At 34.6% G+C, this 21,925-nt stretch overlaps 1 long non-coding RNA gene across 2 annotated transcripts; it reads left to right on the forward strand.

Annotated features, from left to right (window-relative positions):
- Positions 1-1,037: 1,037 nt before the first annotated feature.
- LOC129887474 (uncharacterized) lies at positions 1,038-8,237 on the forward strand. 2 transcript variants are annotated; one of them, XR_008766403.1, is made up of 3 exons: positions 1,038-1,295; positions 1,463-6,104; positions 7,722-8,237. It is a non-coding gene; the product is annotated as an uncharacterized LOC129887474 (long non-coding RNA). The 2 variants fall into 2 exon arrangements; XR_008766402.1 differs by lacking the exon at positions 7,722-8,237 and adding an exon at positions 7,428-7,588.
- The last annotated feature ends 13,688 nt before the right edge of the window (positions 8,238-21,925 follow it).

Below are 21,925 nucleotides of genomic sequence, written 5' to 3' on the forward strand. Positions count from 1 at the left end.
TAAATACGATGTATCAAACACATTAAAATATTTAAAACATGAGAATCTGATACATACAGAAGATGTATCAGAAGCAGTAAGACTTCATAAATTATAATCTGATACATAAATGTAGATGTATTAGAATCATTAAAACTTGATACAATAGAAACTGACACTTAAACACGATGTATCAGAAGTAGTAAATCTCCAGAAAAAACTATATTTAAAAAAACACTATGTATCAGAAGCGTTAACGCTTGATACATGAGAATCTAATACATAAAAAATATGTATCAGAATCAAAAAACCTTCATAAAAACGGTATTAAAAAAAAAACATAATCGAACCCATACCTTTGGGAGATTAGGGCGTGTTGTAACCCCTTCAATCTTGTTGTCTAGTTCTTTGGGTGCATGTTTAACGGGAGCTTTTGACTTCAATTTCTCACGTAGCTTATCCATCACTGTTGGATCGTTACGATGTTTGGATGTAACCTCGTCGTAACCTTTTCAAGATGAATTAGAACCAGGTGAAACAAGAATTTCTTGATTTTTATTCAACTGTATGAGACCATGAACGGATTCCATATGTATCATTGAAGATATGAGTTAAAAAAATAGAAAAATTTACAGAAGAAAGCAAATGATACCAATTTTAGAAGATTTTTCAAAAATTTACAGAAGAAATCAAACGATACAAATTTTAGGAGAAATCAGATTGAATGAGGATGAAGTGAGATTCCAGATAAGGAAAAACTTAAATATACCTTAGTTAAACCTTAAAATTGAGTAACAGATGTACTCAAAAATTCAAAATCTCAATAACTGATGAATAGGAGCGAATTTAGGTGAGGATTTAGAGAGGAAGAGTGATGTATCAGTGAGAAAGAAAAAGTTAAAGAAAAAAGAGGAATTTTGGATATTTTTTGGTATAATAGAAAATACAAGTAAATATGGTATTAGAATATGTGTAAAAGGTAATTTTTCCAAAAGAAAAACAAACAAGTTTAGGCCCAAAACGAGGCCCAACTCAGACAACAACAACCATATAGGCAAAAACAACAAACAAAAGCCTGAAAAAGAAAAGTCTTGATCCTTCATCTCCAACAGGCTTCATCGTCGATCTCCGATGAGACTCTGAGCAAGAGGAGTTCCTTCATGGCTCTCCTTTTTTCACCTTCACAACTAAAACCAAATTCAACCCAAGTTTGGGTTGCAATCACTTAGACATCAAAAACTTTCACTAGTGTCATGATTCAAGATCATTGAAGACTTCTTCAACTTGAGTGATGTAGATTTCAGCCGGATTCAAAGGTATGTGATCTAAGACTCCTAGCTTTAGATCTAGAAACAAGAACTTTAAATTCATGGAAGGTTTATCTGCACCCTTTGACTCCTCTTACTTTTGATACTCAACATTTAATTCATTATATCAACCGATTGAATCTCAACAAGAGTTAATACCATTGTTTAAAATAAAGAATTTCAGGCGGTGTACTCAAATATTCATTGAGGAAGGCAATCTTGATGTTGTGAACCTTATTTACTTCCTACAGTTGTAAGAAACGGGTCCTTATGTTGAGTACCTAAAGCTCAAACTTCATGTAACTTGTATGTCTTATTTTTGACTTTCCTTAGTCGCAAATAAGGAACATTTTCTTTCTCCATTTATACAATTTCTTTGGCTTTTTGTGGAATCTCCTGAATGCTATGAAATTGTTGTATATTAGTACCTGCAAATGAACAGCATATTTAGAGGAAAAAATCTGGAAGTATGTTTCCTTCTCTAAGTGTGTGAACCACCTCCACCTCATAATGTTGCATTTGTTGTTTAATATATCTCACATCCGATGCAATCAACCATGGAACCTCTCAAATTTCATTTATAACTTTTTGAGCTATTAGAGAGTCAGTTTCTATGATTAGTGGAGCTCAACTATTCTGAATGCATTAGCCAAGCCCTACCCTGATGGCCTTTACTTCAGTCTCAATAATAGAACAACCCTCAAGTACTCTAGATTCAACATATATAAAATCTCCTTCTTTATTTCTAACACACAAGGCCAATTAATCAAATTCTAACTAACCTTGATATAACCCATCAGTATTGCATTTGAAATTACCCATTGGAGGATGTATCCATCTCACAATCTTGTAACTTATCAAAGGTGAGTATCTCTAAGAATTTAATAATGAATGTCTATGTTTTGGGATTTCACTGGGTTGTTGTTGTTGTTGTATGTTTTAGGAGTTTCCTTCAACCATGGGTATCTAAACTTAGTAAACAAATAGATATTCCTATGAATTTCCATAATCATTGAATGCTTAGTCATATTTTCCCCATGTTTAATCACATTCCTCCTTTTTCAAATTTGCCAAATTATAAAAGCAAAAATTACTTTAAAGATTGGCTTTAACTTAGCAGCACTCTCAACCTTCCACTAATTTTCTAGGACTTGTCTAAGCTGCAACACTGGAAATTGTAACACAGCCGCTGTTATAAAAAGATTCCAAACATACTTAGCATCAGAGTAGTTTACAAATAGTTGTGAGAAGGTTTCTTACTCATTACCACTACAACACCAACATTCTACAAACATTGCTATCCTCCTTTTTATTAAAACCCCTCCTATAAGACTTCGACCAAATCACAACCTCCACATGAGAAAGGATACCTTAAAAGTAGTCCTTTCTCCCAAATTATAGAGATATTCTCTATAGGGAGTAGTCTGAACCTGCATAACCCTCGAGTTGTGCCTACTTTGAATTTGTCATCACCACTAGGCATCCACCAAGCCTTATCTCTACCATCAGCAATAGAGATATCACCTAGAGCAGAAAAAATATGAGAGCAAATCTCATCACTGAAAATTACAGATAATACCTCAGTAATCCAACCCTCTTCATTGAACAATTTATTTATAGATTTCACTAGGTTTTGATCATGATAAATAGGAACAAGATAGTGTAAAGCCCCCATCTGTGTCCAACTATCAAACTAGACACTAGCATGACCCTTTTTAGGCTCCCACCATATTTCTCGATAAAAAAACTCTAGTCAATACCATTGCTTTCAACAATTGAGAACCGCCCTTTCATTCTGCTACTTGTGGTCTATGCCTCTTGCAATACTTATTCCATATAAAATTAGACCAAAGAGTATTAGTAGTTTTGAAATTCCACCATAATTTTATAAACAAAGCTTTTGAAACATCAAATAAAGATCTAAACCACAAACCACCTTCTTTCTTAGGAAGACAGATGTCCTCCCAAGCAAACCAGTGAGTAGATCTACCTTCCTCTTTGAAATTTTATAGGAATTTCACAAAAAATCTATGAATGTCATAAATCACACACTTTGAAGGGTTAATAGAGGATAAAAAATAAACAGGATACTCTGTAAAATAAGATTAATCAATATTGCTTTGCCCCTAAAAGATTAAAGCTTTCCTTTCTAAAGCTGCAACTTGTTCTGAATTTTCTTGATCAGTTCTGAGAAATGAATTTTTTTCATCTTAGAATAGCCAATAGGAAAACCCAAATAAATCAAAGGAAAATTTCCTTTTGAAAAGCTTGTAACTTCTTCAACTAATTGTACAGAGGTTTGATCTACTTTGCTAAATAGATAAAAGAAACTCTTTTCCTTGTGATGAGTTGTCTTGATTGTTGTTCGTAGATACTTAGAATTTTCATAATAAGCTGTAAAGATTTTTTATTTGATGCTGAAAAAATGATTGTATCATCTACATAGGCCAGATGATTTAGCTGTTCACTCGATTTAGGAAATCCATATCCCCTAAATTCATGGTTGAAGAATAATTGATTCAAGGCTTTAGAAAGAACTTCAAGACATAATAAACAAAGCTAGTGATAGAGGATCCCCTTGACTCACCCCTTTTATAGAATGAAAAAAAATCATGAGCTTGACCATTGATAAGAATAGAATATCAATTGTTAGCAATAATTCTCTATATCATATCAACCATTGTAGAACCAAAATCCATTTTCTCCAGAACTTTCATTAAGAACCTCCAGTCTACTCTATTATAAGCTTTAGCCATGTCAAGCTTGATAACCACATTATCAGGATTGCCTCTTTTTCTTATGTCTGAAATAATCTCTTGATCCAGCAATACATTCTTTGTAATGTTCCTACCTTTAACAAAATCAGTCTGATTTTTAGAAATCAATCTAGGTAGAAAACCTTTCAATCTATCATGAATCAATCTAGAAATAACCTTGTTAACTCAATTACTCAAACTAATTGGCCTAAGGCCTGAAAAGGATTGAATAATATCATTTTAGGCAATAGAATCAGATTAGTGTGAGTTATGGACTTAGGTAAAGTAACACCCTAAAAAATAGTGGATCACTTTAATAATATCAGGACCTACAATCTCCTAATAACTTTGATAGAAACAACCAGAGAAACCATCAGAACCAGAAGATCTATCTGCATTTAATTTGAAAATCACATTTCTTATCCCTCCCTCCTCAGGAATTGCAGTCAGCTTTTCATTATCTTCTTGGGATACCTGAGGCTGAATATACTGCAATAAATACAGTTTTTCATTAGTAGCTCCACTCGTAAATTAGTTTTTGAAAAAATTAAACGCCTCTTCTGTAATTTCAGCCTTTGATTCTGCCCAGGTCCCATCAGCCTTCACAATTCTCTTCAAAGCAAGCATTTTTGTTCTTTCTCTGACTAAGAAGTGAAAAAACTTAGTGTTCCTGTCATCTTCCTAAAATCACTAAACACTGACTTTTTGTCTCCAAAACTCTTTTTCATAGCGCAAATATAATTTAAGCTCTGCATGAGCCTGTTAAAGAATAGCTCTGTTAGCAGGAGAAGGATTCTTGAAATAAATCTTCCTTAATCTTTACAATCTCTTTTCTGATATCCAGCTACTTGAAAATATCTCCAAACTTACCTTTTCTCCACCTGGTCAAAGCCTTCTTAGTCCTCTTCTGCTTCTATTTCAGTTGAATAAAGATATCCCCATAATTGTCTGCTACCCAATTTTGTTAAACGTCTTTGAAATCTTCCCTTTCATTCCAAAATTTATGAAACTTGAAAGGTTTAACCATAGACACCTAGTTAAACTCACAAGAAATCAGTAGAGAGGCATGACCTGAATCAGTTCTAGCCAAGTATTGTAAATTAACATTACCAAACAAATCTAGCAATAATTGATTAACAACCCCATATTGTCTTTTGAAGATACAATCCCCATCAATCCAACCATTCCACCATGTGAAAGGATTTTATGAAAAATTAACATCATATAATTCACAAGAATTGATACAATAAGAAAAATCTTCAAACTCTTGTGGATATATTGGCAATCCTCCAATTTTTTTCTCATCTCCTAAGATCACATTGAAATCTCCTCTTACCATCCAAGGTAATGAGAAATTAATACTCAAGGAATATAAATATTCCCAGAAATTCAATCTCTCATTAGCTGAACATTTAGCATACACAATAGTAACTACAATTTGAGATCTTTCCTCTAAAGTGAGTTGTAAAGTCAATTATTGATCACTATCAGATAAAATCCCTACTTGAATATGTTGTCTCACAAATATCCAAATCTAACCATTAACATTATAGTTCACATGTGGTATCCCTAATCTTCTTTTGTACCTTTGAATCAGCCTAGGGTCTTAAAATATTTTCATTAAAGCAATTAGTAAAAACTTATGATGTCTATGAAGTATTTGTACTTAATGAAATTGTTGTGTGTTAACAGACCTAATATTTTAGAATAAAGTTTTGTGACTCATTTAATACTTGATTTGGCCACCCTATTTGGTTGTATCCTTATAGGCAATGAATTGCTACCGTTTTCTTTACTTTTGCCTTTCTTCACTTTTGATAACATCTGAGGAGATAAACTAGCCTCTTTAATCATAATCTGCATGTGTTATCATTTTTTCCTTCATCTTTCTCTTCTGCAATGGTGCTTTCTGATACTGATGTTTGTGTTGTATTGTCTTTATCTCCAATAAACTGGTGGGGATATTGATGGGAGACCAAGGCATGCAAAGTTTTCATTGGCTCAGACTTTTCAGCACCAACAGGAGTTATTGCCTTTTCACCATCTACTTGCTCATACTCTAGTAATCATGCTGATTTCATTTTCCATTCCTCCCTCTTTTACTAACCCCACTATTTGAAGTGGTTCATGATAAGTTGCATTCTCCAACTCTTTCAATATTAATATTTCAGTAACCTCATGAAATATAGAAATGGCATTATCACTAACTTTCTCTTCATCATTCTATTTTGAGCTATTCTTGACATCAACATGATGTTTATGCAGCTCAATTGTAACTTTAATTACAGGACACTTTTCCTTCTCATGGACATCATTGCTACCACTATGTACCACCATTATACCTTGAACCTTCTAATAATTTGTGATTTCATTTTCAGCGTTACCCATACCATCAATTATGTTTTCATTATTATCATTGGGACTGTAATTATCTGTTGTACTTTTTGTTTGTGCAAGTATTTTTGTGATCCACTCCTTTGTAGGCATATACAATTGATCAACCTCTTGCGCTACTATTGGTGCACCAAATTTGTCGCTATTTTCCTTGTCTGAAACCTTTATGATGTTTTTGAAAACCTCTTCATTGTGTTGAATATCTTTATTTTTACACTCCATAATAAGGGCTGCAAAAGAGTTGCCAGTGCTAACCTCTTCATCACCCTTAGGTTGTTCTTCTTTATTTTGCCTTGGGAATATTTTGTTGATGGGGTGACACTTCTTAAAATGTCTTTCTACTCTTATCAGCGGCACTTCAGACTGTGCTATATGATGTTCTTTCACCTGCCCTTCAATATCTCCCTCTTTTTCCTGCCTTGATATTCTGAGCTCAAGGTGTAGCACCCTACAATCAATTTTTGAATGGCCATATAATCTGCAGTTTTTATAGTATTTTGACAACATATCATATTGAATTTTTACTTTCTCCACCCAGAAAGTATTAACAACTTCATCAACCACTTCTATTTGTACGAACTTAGGAAAATCTTCAAGCAAATCTACTTGAATCTTGACCCTAGCACAACTAGGTTGTGTTTTATTGATTGTGGCCATGTTTAGATGAGGTGGTTTTCCTAATGCTGATGGTAGTGAAAAAATGATTCCTTAACAAAAAATGTTGATTTTAAATTCGGAAAGGGAATCCATGCTATCACTTGTGTTCTCTCTTCCTCTATATTGATTTTTGCATCATAGCTGAGGGGTCGCATCATATATGAATACCCATCCTTAGTCAAAATATAATAGCTAGATTTAGACATCATATTAATGAGATTCTCCTGACGACTAAACCTCATTAGAATATATCTACTTCTTAACAAATCAATTTTGCTTTCTCCTTTGATACTAAACTGTTTAGGGATCTGAATTCTAAGTTCTTCAATTTCAGGCCATCCATATGAGAATTTTTCAACAACTGCGTATTGAAGATTCTCTATTGTGTTCATTCTGTCAACTTCCTCCTCAATCCACACAATTTTAGAGACTCCATTATTGTAACAAACCTTTTTAATGGGGATTGGTTCAAATGAAATTTGGTGTTTTTCTCCATTAATTTTAGCTTTCAGAAGGTCGGAAATTTGTTCTCCTCTCGTGGAGATCTCCTTAATTATGCTATTGCTAGGCAAACTTGTAGGAACATTATGCAAAGTAGGACTAATTTCAGGTACTTTTGTGGAATTAGGGGCATTGAGATATTTAAGAATGGGGAAAGAACTATCAAATGATAAAGGCAATGCCAGACCAAGCACTAGAAGAAGGCTGACCGGCAGCCATATTGGCCATTCTGGTGGAAATCAGTTGGAAGAATTAGGGCTGGTGTGGTGGTGATGGCTCATGTGAGTGTTTTTCATTTGAACTTTGATACTTAGAGCCCGTTTGGATTGGCTTATAAGCTGTTTTCAGCTTTTTTGAGTGTTTGACTGGCTAACTTAAAGTCATTTTGTGCGTATAATAAGCCCCAATAAATAATTGAGTTTGTTTGGATGAACTTATTTTAAGTAGCTTATAAGTCAAAAAATAAGTTGGGCTACACCTACTTTTTTTTAACTTAGAAGTAGTTTTTAACTTATAAGTTACTTAAAATAAGTCCATCCAAACAGGCTCTTAATAGGCTAGTCTTTTAGATTTTAAAATAGGTCAATCCACATTTACGTTTTCTTTAGAACACTTCTGTTAAAAAACAAATATGTTTATGACATCTTATTTTATGTTGAATTAGTGCTTTCAAAATTTATGTTTTACAAAATTCTTTTTGTGATTAATATCTTTTAATATACTTACTCTGTGAAACAAAAAACACATTTTTAATCTTAATAATCAGAAAATCACCTTCATGTAATTTTATTTAAAAAAAATAATAAAAATAAGAATTGTGGTAGTAATCTAGCTAACGCTTATCATACGAGTAAAAATTATAATCAATTTGTTGATCAAAGTAAATTTTCTAAGAAAGTACCTTAGTAAATTTAAAATAAATTACTAAAGAAGGAATAGAAATGTCAAATTTTAATTTATTGAATAAACTCATTTAATAATAGAGGATGAACGAGTAGAAAGCACAAAGAAAAAACTAATTAAATTTCTTAGTCCATAAAATTTGTCAGCGCTTCTTAGATCATAATTCATAATTAAGTTTTTTTTAAAAAAATTGTTCTATGTCAATCTTTTTTATTTTTTTAAAAATGTTATCATATAAATTTATTAATGATTGATTTTTAGATTTATGCGAAATGCTGATAATTTTACTAGTATAAAAGTAACTATAAGCCCACACTTGAAGTCTTCCATATTTTGTTCTTATTTTTTTCTCATTCTCCCTATATATGTTTTGTTGGAATTGATAGAGTAACACTATTTTAAAAATTTATTCATTTAATTATAGTTATAATATTTATAAATATAATATGATCTTAATACTTAAAATTTTTATAGGATGCATCTTAACGTACTCGAAAAAATGAAAGAGAAGAATAATAATCCAAATTAGACAATTTAGCTTATATTATTCTGACCACGTCAATTATTTTGGACACATGTCAGCATATTGATGTTGAAGGCTCCCCTATTTTACTGTCAATTTTTGTTGTACTAATATTCTTTAGAAGAATGTCCTCACTTCTTGTACGCACCGTATAAGCCAACGCTAGAAGTCTCCCACGATTTATTCAACTTATAGCATGTTTAATCAAGTTTTCGATTGGTAGAAAATTCTTTTAAGTTTCCCAACAACTGCTCTCTCTCTGTATAATCTTCTGTTGAAATTAACACAGTAATATAAAATAAATTTAATTTTTAAAATTTTTTTAATCTGTTTTAAATTATTGTAGCAGATCAATTATTTGCTTTTTAAAGTATTAATTAATTTTGATAATTACGAACAATTACTCATATTTAAAATAGATACATTAGTTGTAATGACCCGTTAGGCCATTTCGAGAATGAGTCTTCCCTCTTTCATAAAAGATTTCTTTCATACATTTAAATTGAGAATTTTGGACTATTCGATAACTTTAATTAATTAATTGATAGGTGATTTTAAATAATTAATTTAATTGATGGGCAAAAATATTAATTTATTTAATACCTATACCACTTTTCTTATATTTAATAAAATAGATTAGTAGGGTTTGTCATTTTAGTACATGATTAGTTTTAAAAAGGGCAGAAAAAAAAGGAAGCAAGAAACTCACTGTGCAACGACGGCACATGAGCACGAAGAGAGGTAAGCGAATTTCAACCAAGTTTAAAGTCCGTGTGTATGCATGCATTGATTACTCCTATATGATAATATTATTATAATATGTCGGGGGAAGAAATTAGATTTCAATTTGTCTTAAGGTTGGTTTTTTATAAATTGATGGACACGTTTAATTTGTTTCTATTGGTTATTGTTGATAAGGATTAGTGGTCAATAATAAAGTATTTATGGCCAATGACTGGCAATGGTAAACCAATCACTGAAAGAAAAGTTATAATTATTATATAATAGGTATATAAGTAGCATTCTGCATAGGAATATTTCATAGGTAATACTGAACTTCGTACGAATTTGCATAAATTGAGTTCGCTTTCTGGTTTTCTTATAGTTAGTACATTATGATTTAAGTTTTGATAGGTAATTAATTAATAGGTGTTTTTTAGAATACCATCAAATTTTTAAAGTTTAGAGGAATTGAGACCTAACCCTAGATTTGATATTTAAGACTTGAGTATAGATTTGTGATAGTTTTTGGGTCTAGACTAGACATATAGTAATATGGGTGTTGTTAGTTTTGAAGTTTTATTGTGATTGTTTGTTGACTAGATTACATTGATTTAGAAGCTCAACGAAAGAGGAAGTCTCAAGTCCAGAGTGATTGTTTAATTATTTGAGGCAAGTAATTTTCTAAACCTCAGTTTAACTTGTAGATGCTTTTATTTCCTTGTTATGTGCACTGGGGAGTAATGAGGATTGGAGTGGGTTATTGATTGTATGATTGACCTTAAAAATGGAAATGGGGGGTATAAAATGGAGATCTAATGACATATATTGGTGGAATTGATGTGATGAGATTATGAATTTATTTTAGACATGTGAAATGACTATGTTGATAGGAGATAGGAAAAATTATTGCCGCTGTCATGTTATTATTGTGAATCATATGAACATGAATTGATTACGTTGGTTTTGACATATTGTGCTGAGACTGAAAATGATATAAAATAAAGGAGTCGGGCCAGACGCTCCGTGACAGGTATTATGAAACAAGAGGGTCGGGCCACATGCTCCGTGGCAGATAACATGGACAGAAATGTCCCCCATGAGTTCTGGACTGTAATTCAGCGGATGTGTACCGATAGGACAGACACGCATCATCTCATTTCATTGCATCTATTTTGTTGATAATTGTGAATTCGTGTTTACCACTTACTGCTCTGTATATGTTGAACTTGACTTGATATGATTCATTTGATGAGGCTACTGATGACTATTTGCGGACTGTATTATTATTATTATTATCATGTAGAGTGTAGAGTTGTGATGGTTTTATGCAGGTTGTAGTTAAGGAGGTTCGGTTGGGATGACAAGAGTACTTATATCTATTGAGCTTTGCTTAGTTTTAGTTATCCCTTGCTGAGTACTGTGTTGTTTGATACTCACCCCTTACTTCTACACTTGTGTAGGTTGTGAGCCCGGACCTGTTTGATCTCTTAGTGTTTTCTACCACTTCCGAGGCTATCATCTCGAGTGTTGAGGTAGCTGTTACATCCATCTAGCAGACACTTCTTACTCTTTTATTATGTTTTAGTCATATTCTAGAGAGAAAGACATTGTGACTGTATTATCTTTCATACTTAGGCAATGTATTAGTGACTTGTACATGTGAAAACCAGTCTTGGGAGATTTTGAGATTATCTATTTATTTTCGACTAAATTAAACCTTGCTTTATCTCAATTACGTCCGCATTTACTTTTCATTGAGTTTTAGGCTGACTTGTCTCGATGGGTTGAGATGAGTGCTATCACACTCGGATTCAGATCGTGACAAAATGGTATCAGAGCCCCACGTTCATAGGTCTCACGTGTATACAAGCCGAGTCTAAGTAGAGTCTTGAGGATCGGTATGGAGACGTTTGTACTTATCTCCGAGAGGCTATAAGGACTTTTAGGAAATTTTCCCTTTGATCTTTCATTTTTTATCGTGCGTGGTTACTTGTGTTTGTACTAAACTTTCACGTGTCCTTTTTGACAGATGGCTAGGACCAGAACTACGGCTAGTGGTAGAGGAGGGGAGACACTCCCCAAGGTTGATGTTGGGACCTCAACTAGGGGTAGAGATAGAGGCCGAGCTAGAGGCTGTGGTCTGGGTATGGCGGCAGGCAAAGGCCATTCCCGAGGCACAACACCAGTTAGAGGTCGTGCTAGAGAGACTTCTTTTGAGCCACAGATTGATGCTAGAGAGGAATAGGTCCCTCCAGAGCTTGCTATTGCACCATTGCTTCAGGCCACTTTGATGCGAGTATTGGATGCGCTCGAAGGATTTAATCAGAATGTGGGGGCGATAGGTACACCCGAGGCTTCTCAGACTTGAGTAGGGGCTCAGACCCTAGGGCAACATCAGATTCCAGTTGTTCAGGGTGAGGTAGGCTAGCCACCTATGGGCCCTAGAGCGGATCAAGATGGACGAGCCATAGGTAGTAGAGGAGCTTAGTGTTATGCTTTTCCTAGGAGACCCGAGGCTGAGGCTTCCGACGCAGTTATCACAGGTATCGTCCTAGTCTGCCATCGACCTGCATCTATATTATTTGATCCAAGGTCTATATTTTCCTATGTGTCTGCCTATTTTGCATCTGACTTTGATTTGACATGTGATCGTATGTTCGTTCCCATTCATGTTTCTACACCCGTGGGTGAGCCCTTAGTTGTGAATCGAGTATATTGATCCTGTCTTATTTTTTTGGTCGGGTATGATACTTGGGTAGATATGATTATTCTAGGGATGTTAGATTTTGATGTGATATTGGGTATGGATGAGATTTCTCCCCATCATGCTATTCTCGATTGTTATGCAAAAACTGTTACCTTAGCGATAACTGGTGCCCCGAGGATTGAGTGGAAGGGTACTAATGACTCCTATCCCAATAAAGTTATCTCATATATTCATGCTTAGAGGTTGATTGATAGATGGTGTATGTCTTATTTGGCCTTTATTTGGGATACTAGTATTGAGTCACCTCCTATGGAGACTATTCTAGTGGTTAAGGAGTTTTCTGATGTATTTCCTACTAATCTTCCTGGTGTTCCTTCGGATAGGGACATTGATTTTTCTATTGACTTCGAGCCTAGCACTAAACCCATTTCTATTCCTCCATATTGTATGGCTCCAATTGAGTTGAAGGAGTTGAAGGATCAGTTGTAAGACTTATTAAGGGGTTTATTCGCCCTAGTGTGTCGCCTTAGGGTGCACCGATTCTGTTTGTAAAGAAGAAAGATGGAACTATGAGGATGTGTATTAATTACAGGCAGTTAAATAAGGTAACTATTAAAACAAGTATCCTCTTCCCCGTATTGATGATTTATTTGATCAGCTTCAGGGAGCGAATTTTTTTCAAAAATAGACTTGAGGTCCGGTTATGATCAGTTGAAGATTAGGGCGTCAGATATCCCTAAGAAATATTTTCGGACTCATTATGGTCACTACGAGTTCTTGTGATGTTATTTAGGTTGACCAACACCCCCACAACATTCATGGAGTTGATGAACGGAGTGTTTCGCCCGTACTTGGATTCTTTTGTGATAGTATTCATTGATAACATCTTGGTGTATTCCAAGACTGAGGCAAATCATGTCCACCATTTGAGGTTGGTACTTCAGAAGTTGAAGGAAGAAAAGTTGTACGCAAAGTTCTCCAAGTGTGAGTTTTGGCTTGATTCTGTGACATTCTTGGGACACGTGGTGTCTAAAGAGGGACTTAGAGTGGATCCGGCTAAGATTGAGGCAATTAGAGGTTGGACAAGACTTACTTTTCCTATTGAGATTCGTAGTTTTGTGGGGTTAGCCGGTTACTACAGATGGTTCATGCAGGGCTTCTCCACTATTGCAACTCCATTGACTAGATTGACTCATAAGACCGTGGATTTTCATTGGTCCGACGAGTGTGAGGCGAGCTTCCAAAAGCTCAAGACCTTATTGACTTCAGCTCTTATTTTAATGCTACCCGAGGAGGGTGTGGGCTTTACTGTATACTGTAATACTTTCGATGTTGGTTTAGACGATGTGTTGATGCAAAAGGGTAAAGTGATTGCATATGCTTCGAGACAGTTGAAGGCCCATGAGAAAAACTATCCTACTCATGATTTGAAGTTAGCGGACGTGGTCTTCGTGCTTAAGTTGTGGCGTCATTACCTATATGGTGTGCATTGCGAAGTCTTCATTGATCATAAGAATCTTCAGTATATATTTAGTCAGAGGGATCTGAACTTGAGGCAACGTAGATGGATTGAGTTGCTAAAGGACTATGACATGACTATCGTGTATCACCCAGAAAGAGCCAATGTGGTGGTGGATGCCTTGAGTAGGAAGTCCTCTAGTATGGGGAGTCTTTCCGCGATCCGAGTTGAGAAGCGACCATTGGCTAGAGATGTTCAGAGGCTGGCTAATAGCCTTGTCCGGTTGCGGATTTCAAAGAATGGTGGTATTCTTGCCTTTGTAGAGGCACGTTCTTCCTTAGTTAAGCAGATTTGGGAGAGGAAGTTTGAGGATGAGAAGTTTGTATCATTCGAGACAAGGTATAAGAGGTGAAGCTAAGGAGGCAGTACTTGATTCGGAAGGTGTATTGAGGATTGGCGGCAGAATTTGTGTGCCTATGGTGGGTGACCTGACTAGACTTATTTTGGAAGAGGCTCATTGTTCAAGGAATTCTATCCATCCGGGAGCAACCAAGATGTATCACGATCTGAGCCAGCACTATTGGTGGTGTGGGATGAAGAAGGATATTATAGAGTTAATGTCTAAGTGTTTGACTTGCCAGCAGGTAAAGTGTGAGCACCAGCGGTCTGGGGGTGTGAATCAGAGGACGCCTATTCCCACTTGGAAGTGGGAAATGATCACCATGGACTTCGTTGTGGGTTTACCTTCCACAGTGGGTGGTTATGATCCTATATGGGTGGTTGTTGACAGACTGACAAAGTCGGCCCATTTTATTCCAGTTAAGATGAGGTACACAACGGATAAGCTAGCCCAATTGTATATTAGTCAGATCGTTTGGCTTCATGGTGTCCAGTATCCATCGTTTCAGATCGGGGTTCAATATTTACTTTGCACTTTTGGCATGCATTACAATATGATTTGGGCACTAGACTTGATATGATTACAACTTTTCACCCACAGACCGATGGTCAGTCCGAGCGGACGATTCAGGTGTTGGAGGACATGCTCCGAGCTTGTGTTATTGATTTTGGTGCTAGATGGGATCAACACTTGCCCGTAACGGAGTTTGCCTACAATAACAGTTATCACTCTAGTATCCAGATGGCCCTATTTGAGGCTTTGTATGGTAGGTAGTGTCGATCTCCTATTGGGTAGTTTGACTTAGCTGAGATGGACTCTTTAGACACAGACTTTCTTAGAGATGCTATGGAGCATGTTCGTAGAATTCAGGGTAGACTCTTGACAGCCCAGAGTAAGCAGAAGAGTTATGCAGACCAGAGAGTTCGACCATTGAAGTTCATGGTGGGGGATCATGTTTGGCTTCGAGTGTCGCCCATGAAGGACGTGATGCAGTTCGAAAGGAAGGGCAAGCTCAGCCCTCGATTCATTGACCCATTTGAGATTTTGGCACAAGTGGGAGAGGTAGCTTATAAATTGGCCTTACCACCTAGCTTATCGGCTGTGCATAACGTATTTCATATTTTCATGCTCCAAAAGTATGTTTCGGATGAGTTCCATATGTTATCACTCGATTCATTGGAGTTGGGTCCAGACCTGACATTTGAAGAAGAGCCTATAGCCATTCTAGATAGGCAGGTTCGTAAACTTAGAACCAAGGAGATAGATTCAGTAAAGTTACAATGGAAGTACCGTTCATTCGGAAAGGAGACTTGGGAGACGGAGGCTGATATACGTGCTAGATATCCCCATCTTTTGGAGGCTTCAGGTATATTCTTTTATTTTATGTTCGAGGACGAACATGATTTTTAGTGATAGATAATGTAATGACCCGTTAGGCCATTTCGAGAATGAATCTTCCTTCTTTCATAAAAGATCCCTTTCATACAGTTAAATTGAGAATTTTGGACTATTCAATAACTTCAATTAATTAATTGATGGGTAAAGGGGCAGCCCGGTGCACTTAAGCTCCCGCTATGCGCAGGGTCCGGGGAAGGAAATTAATTGATGGGTGATTTTAAATAATTAATTTGATTAATGGGCTAAAATATTAATTTATTTAATACCTATACTATTTTTTTTATATTTACTAAAATAGGTTAGTAGGGTTTGTCATTTTAGTACATGATTAGTTTTAAAAAGGAAAAAAAAGTGAAGCAAGAAACTCACTATGCAACGACGACACATGACCACGAAGAGAGGTAAGTGGATTTCAACCAAGTTTAAAGTCCGTGTGTATGCATGCATTGATTACTCCTATATGATAATATTATTATAATATGTCGGAGGAAGAAATTAGATTTCAATTTGTCTTGAGGTTGGTTCTTACAAATTTTTGGGCACATTTAATTTGTTTCTATTGGTTATTGTTGATAAGGATTAGTGGTCAACAATAAAGTATTTATGGCCAATGAATGGCAATGGTAAACCAATCACTGAAAGGAAAGTTATAATTATTATACAATAGGTATACAAGTAGCATTCTGCATAGGAATATTTCATAGGTAATACTGAACTTCGTACGAATTTGCATAAATTGAGTCCGATTTTTGGTTTTCTTATAGTTAGTACATTATGATTTAAGTTTTGATAGGTAATTAATTAATAGGTGTTTTGTAGAATACCATCAAATTTATAAAGTTTAAAGGAATTGAGACCTAACCCTAGATTTGATATTTAAGACTTGAGTATAGATTTGTGATAGTTTTTGGGTCTAGATTAGACATATAGTAATATGGATGTTGTTAGTGAAGTCTTATTGTGATTGTTTATTAACTAGATTATATTGATTTGGAAGTTCAACGAAAGAGGAAGTCTCAAGTCCAGAGTGATTGTTTAATTATTTGAGGTAAGTGATTTTCTAAACCTCAGTTTAACTATTAGATGCTTGTATTTTTTTGTTATGTGCACTGGGGAGTAATGAAGATTGAAGTGGGTTATTGATTGTATGATTGACCTTAAAAATGGAGATGAGGGGTATAAAATGGTGATCTAATGACATGTATTGGTGGAATTGATGTGATGAGATTATGAATTTATTTTAGACATGTAAAATGACTATGTTGATAGGAGATAGGAAAAATTATTGTTGTTGTCATGTTATTATTGTGAATCATATGAACATGAATTGATTACGTTGGTTCTGATATACTATGCTGAGACTGAAAATGATATGAAACAAAGGGGTCAGGTCACACGCTCCGTGACAGGTAAAATGGATAGAAATATCCCCCATGAATTCCGAACTGTAATTCAACGGATGTGTACCGATAGGACAGGCACGCATCATCTCATTTCATTGCATCGCATTTTGTTGATAATTGTGAATTCGTGTTTACCACTTACTGCTCTGTATATGTTGAACTTGACATGATATGATTCACTTGATAAGGCTACTGATGAGTATTTGTGGACTTATTATTATTATCGTGTAGAGTGTAGAATTGGGCTGGTTTTATGCAGGTTGTAGTTAAGGAGGTTTGGTTGGGATGATAGGAGTACTTATATCTATTGAGCTTTGCTTAGTTTTAGTTATCCACTTGCTGAGTACCGTGTTGTTTGGTACTCACCCCTTACTTCTACACTTGTGTAAGTTGTGAGCCCGGACCTGCTTGATCTCTTAGTGTTTTCTACCACTTCCGAGGCTATCATCTCGAGTGTTGAGGTAGCTGTTACATTCATTTAGCGGACACCTCTTACTCTTTTATTATGTTTTAGTCCTATTCTAGAGACAAAGACATTGCGAGTGTATTTTTTTTGTACTTCGGTAATGTATTAGTGGCTTGTACATGTGACAACTAGTCTTGCGGGATTTTGATATTATTTATTTGTTTTTGACTAAATTAAACCTTGCTTTATCTCTATTACTTCCGCATTTACTTTTCATTGAGTTTTAGGCTGACTTGTTTCAGTGGGTTGAGATAAGTGCCATCACACCCGAATTTGGATCGTGACATTAGCTCATTACAATATAACTCATCCAACTCATCAATCTAAAATTAGATAAGTTAATGTTCTGCATATTTTTTAATTCAATTCATTTCGATCCTAATTATATGAAAATTCCCTACGCTCAACGACATGTCAAATGCTAATATCACGCGAAATGAAAGCTGTCCGTTGAACATTTCCCCTTCTTCCATTGCACATTTTGGGTTAAGTCTTCAAGATAGAAAACCAGAAATACCGAAAATGGTTTTAGGAACTTTGTCGTAAAAAACTGCAGTTTCTTACATGATAAATGCATGTTTATTACGTTTATTGCAGTTATTTATAGAGTAGTCTTTACATATATAGTAGTGATCAAAGAATCATATGGGATGTCTTTGACCAATCAAGTGGAGGATTTTGTTTTCATACTTGAAAAATATGAACTAGTTCTTTTCGATTTTTTTTAACAAGTACTTGGAAAAAGAACATTATACAGCTTGTTTTGTATTGCTGTTTGAATGTCAAAAACACTTATTTTGAATTTTTTATTTTTTTTTGAAAAATCAAGACTTTTGGATAATCAAACAAAAAACTATTTTTAAATAAAAACAGAAATAATTTTCTGCAATTGGAAAGAAGCTAAAAAATAAATGCAAAATATATATATATTGTTAGTGTGTGAACATTTTAACATTTTATTAAATTGCAATTTTAGCAATTGTCCATTGATGACATTTAATGTCATCTTTATTATTCTTTCTTTAGTGCATAAAAATGTCTTTCATTATCATCTTTATTTAGTGCAAGACTAAATCATTCCATTATGTATTTTTAATCTAATTATCACTAATAAGTGGTGCACTAAATCATAATGGTGCACTAAATCATAATGGTACACTAAATGATGATAATGATGGCATTCTATTATTTTTTCATCTTTGAATGATTTTCTCTCCTATAAATAGAGAGGTCTTCTTTGTTTTGAAATGGAAGAAAATGATAAGAAAAAATTGAGAGAATTAAGTTTATATAAAAAAGAGAGTTCTTATTAGTTGAAGGGAGGTATTCTTTGTGAAGAGCTTTAAACTCAACTCTTGTCCAGAGTTTGTTGAGTTACATTTTTGTGATAAGGCTGTTGTATCTTGGAGGGGACAAGTCAAGAGGACTACTGCTGGACCAGTGAAAAGATTTACTGCAGTGGGCTTGAATCTCCTTAAAGAGAGCGAGATATCCGCGCCTCAGCCAAGAAGTGAAGTTAATTTCTTCATTTTATTTTTCAATTGTAATTTGTAATCTTATAATTTCACCAACAATTTTTAAGGAGAATCAATATGGCTACAATTGAAAAATCCGCGGATATCAAGATGGGAGATCTAAACAAACCATTTCGGTTTAATGGTAATCATTTCAAGAGATGGAAGGGTAAAGTACTTTTCTACTTAAGTCTTCTCAATGTTTCATATGTGTTAACTCAAAAAAATCCTAATAAAGTTGACATCCTCTCCATGGATAATGATGAACTTATTTCTCATCAAGAGAAAGTGGAAAAGTACAATAATGATTCCTACAAGTGTCGGTATTATATTCTGAATTGTCTATCTGATAATTTTTATGATTATTATGATAGAACTTACTCTAGTGCAAAGAAAATATGGAAAGCATTGCAGAGTAAATATGATACCGAAGAAGCTGGAGCGAAAAAATATGCTGCTAGTCGATTTTTTCGTTTCCAAATGGTGGATGATAAATCAGTGATAGACCAAGCTCAAGATTTTATAATGATCGTTGGAGAGCTCAGGTCCGAGGAAGTCAAAATTGGAGACAACCTTATTGTTTGTGGCATAATAGACAAACTTCCACCTTCATGGAAGGAGTTTCAAAAAACTATGCGCCACAAACAAAAGGAAACCTCTCTTGAGACTTTGATCATGAAAATCCGCATGGAAGAGGAGGCAAGGGGCCAAGATGCACTTTTACAAAATGAAGAGAGCAACATCACAACGAAGGTAAATTTAGTTACTTCAAAATATATTACTCCTGAATCTAACAAAAATACCTCTTTGAAGCCTAAGAAGAAAAAGTTCAAGAAAAATAATGGTAGACTTCCCAAGAAAAATAATGGTGAAAATAGCCAAGCACAAAATCAACAAGTTTATGATAAAGGACCGTGCTTTGTCTGTGGCAAGAGTGGGCATATTGCTCGATTTTGCAGATACCGGAAACGTGGTCCTATACCTCAGGCAAACGTTACCGAAGAACCTTTTGTGGCAATGATTACAGACATAAACATGGTTGAGAATGTTGATGGATGGTGGGCTGATTCTGGTGCAAACCGTCATGTCTGTTATGACAAATATTGGTTTAAAAAATATACTCCTTTTGGAGAGCCCAAAACCATCATGCTCGGTGATTCTCATACTACTCAAGTGCTTGGAACGGGAGATGTCGAATTGTGTTTTACCTCTGGAAGGATATTAACTTTGAAAGATGTACTTTATACTCCTTCCATGAGAAAAAACTTGATGTCTAGTTTTCTTCTTAATAAAGCAGGCTTTAAACAAATTATTGAATCTGATCAATATGTAATTGTGAAAAAAGGTATTTTTGTGGGAAAGGGGTATGCTTGTGATGGGATGTTTAAACTGAATGTTGAAATGAATAAAATTTCTACTTCTGTTTACATGCTTTCTTCTACTAATTTTTGGCATGCTCGTTTGTGTCATATTAATGATCGTTATGTTGGAATCATGAGTAATTTAGGATTAATCCCAGTGATTAAAAAGAATTTTGAAAAGTGTGAAGCTTGTAGTAAAGCAAAAATCACTAAAAGGCCTCATTTTAAAGTTGAAAGAAAAACTGATTTATTAGAATTAGTTCACACTGATATTTGTGAACTTGGAGGAATTTTAACTCGTGGAGGAAATAGATATTTTATCACTTTCATTGATGATTTTTCTAAGTTTACATATGTTTACTTAATGAAAAATAAAAGTGATGCTTTTGAAAATTTTAAATTTTTTCTCCATGAGGTTGAAAATCAGTTTGGGAAGAAAATAAAAAGAATTAGAAGTGATAGAGGTCGTGAATATGAGTCAAATGAGTTTAATTCTTTTGTTAAATCATTGGGAATAATTCATGAAACTACTCCTCCTTATTCACCTTCATCTAATGGTGTAGCGGAAAGGAAAAATAGAACTTTGGTTGAATTGACTAATGCCATGCTTATTGAGTCAAATGCACCTTTGAATTTTTGGGGTGAAGCTATTTTGACTGCGTGTTATGTGTTAAATCGAGTGCCTCATAAAAAGACTAAACTAACACCTTTTGAGTTGTGGAAAGGTCATAAGCCAAAATTGGGATATCTAAGAGTTTGGGGTTGTCTAGCCTTTGTGAGGCTAATGGATCCCAAAGTTACAAAATTGGGTAAGAAAGTTACTACTTGTGCTTTTCTTGGTTATGCTTCAAATAGTACAGCCTATAGATTTTTTAATCTTGAAGATAATATTGTAATAGAATCAGGTGATGCTATTTTTCATGAAAATAAATTTCCTTTTGATTCTAAAAATAGTGGGGGTCAAAGAATTGAACAAAATATTTTATCACTACCTAGTTCTTCTTCTTCCATTTTAAAAAATAAAGAAATTGATGATTTTGAGTTAAGAAGAAGTAAAAGAGCTAGAGTAGAAAAAGATTTTGGGCCTGATTTTTATGTTTTTAATGTTGGAGATGACCCTTTCACTTTACAAGAAGCTTTATCTTCGTATGATTCTATTTTTTGGAAAGAGGCTGTAAATGATGAAATGGAATCACTAATTTCTAATAAAACTTGGAAGTTAGTTGATTTACCACCAGGTTGTAAAACAATTGGTTGCAAATGGGTCTTACGAAAAAAGTTAAAACCAGATGGATCAATCGATAAATATAAGGCTAGACTAGTTGCTAAAGGGTTTAAGCAACTAGAAGGCCTAGAGTTTTTTGATACTTTTTCTCCGGTTACAAGAATTACATCCATTAGACTTTTAATTGCTATGGCTGCAATTTTTGATTTGCATATTCATCAAATGGATGTAAAAACTGCTTTTTTAAAT

Source organism: Solanum dulcamara, chromosome 4 (genome assembly GCF_947179165.1).
Source record: "Solanum dulcamara chromosome 4, daSolDulc1.2, whole genome shotgun sequence".
NCBI classification, from domain to species: domain Eukaryota; kingdom Viridiplantae; phylum Streptophyta; class Magnoliopsida; order Solanales; family Solanaceae; genus Solanum; species Solanum dulcamara.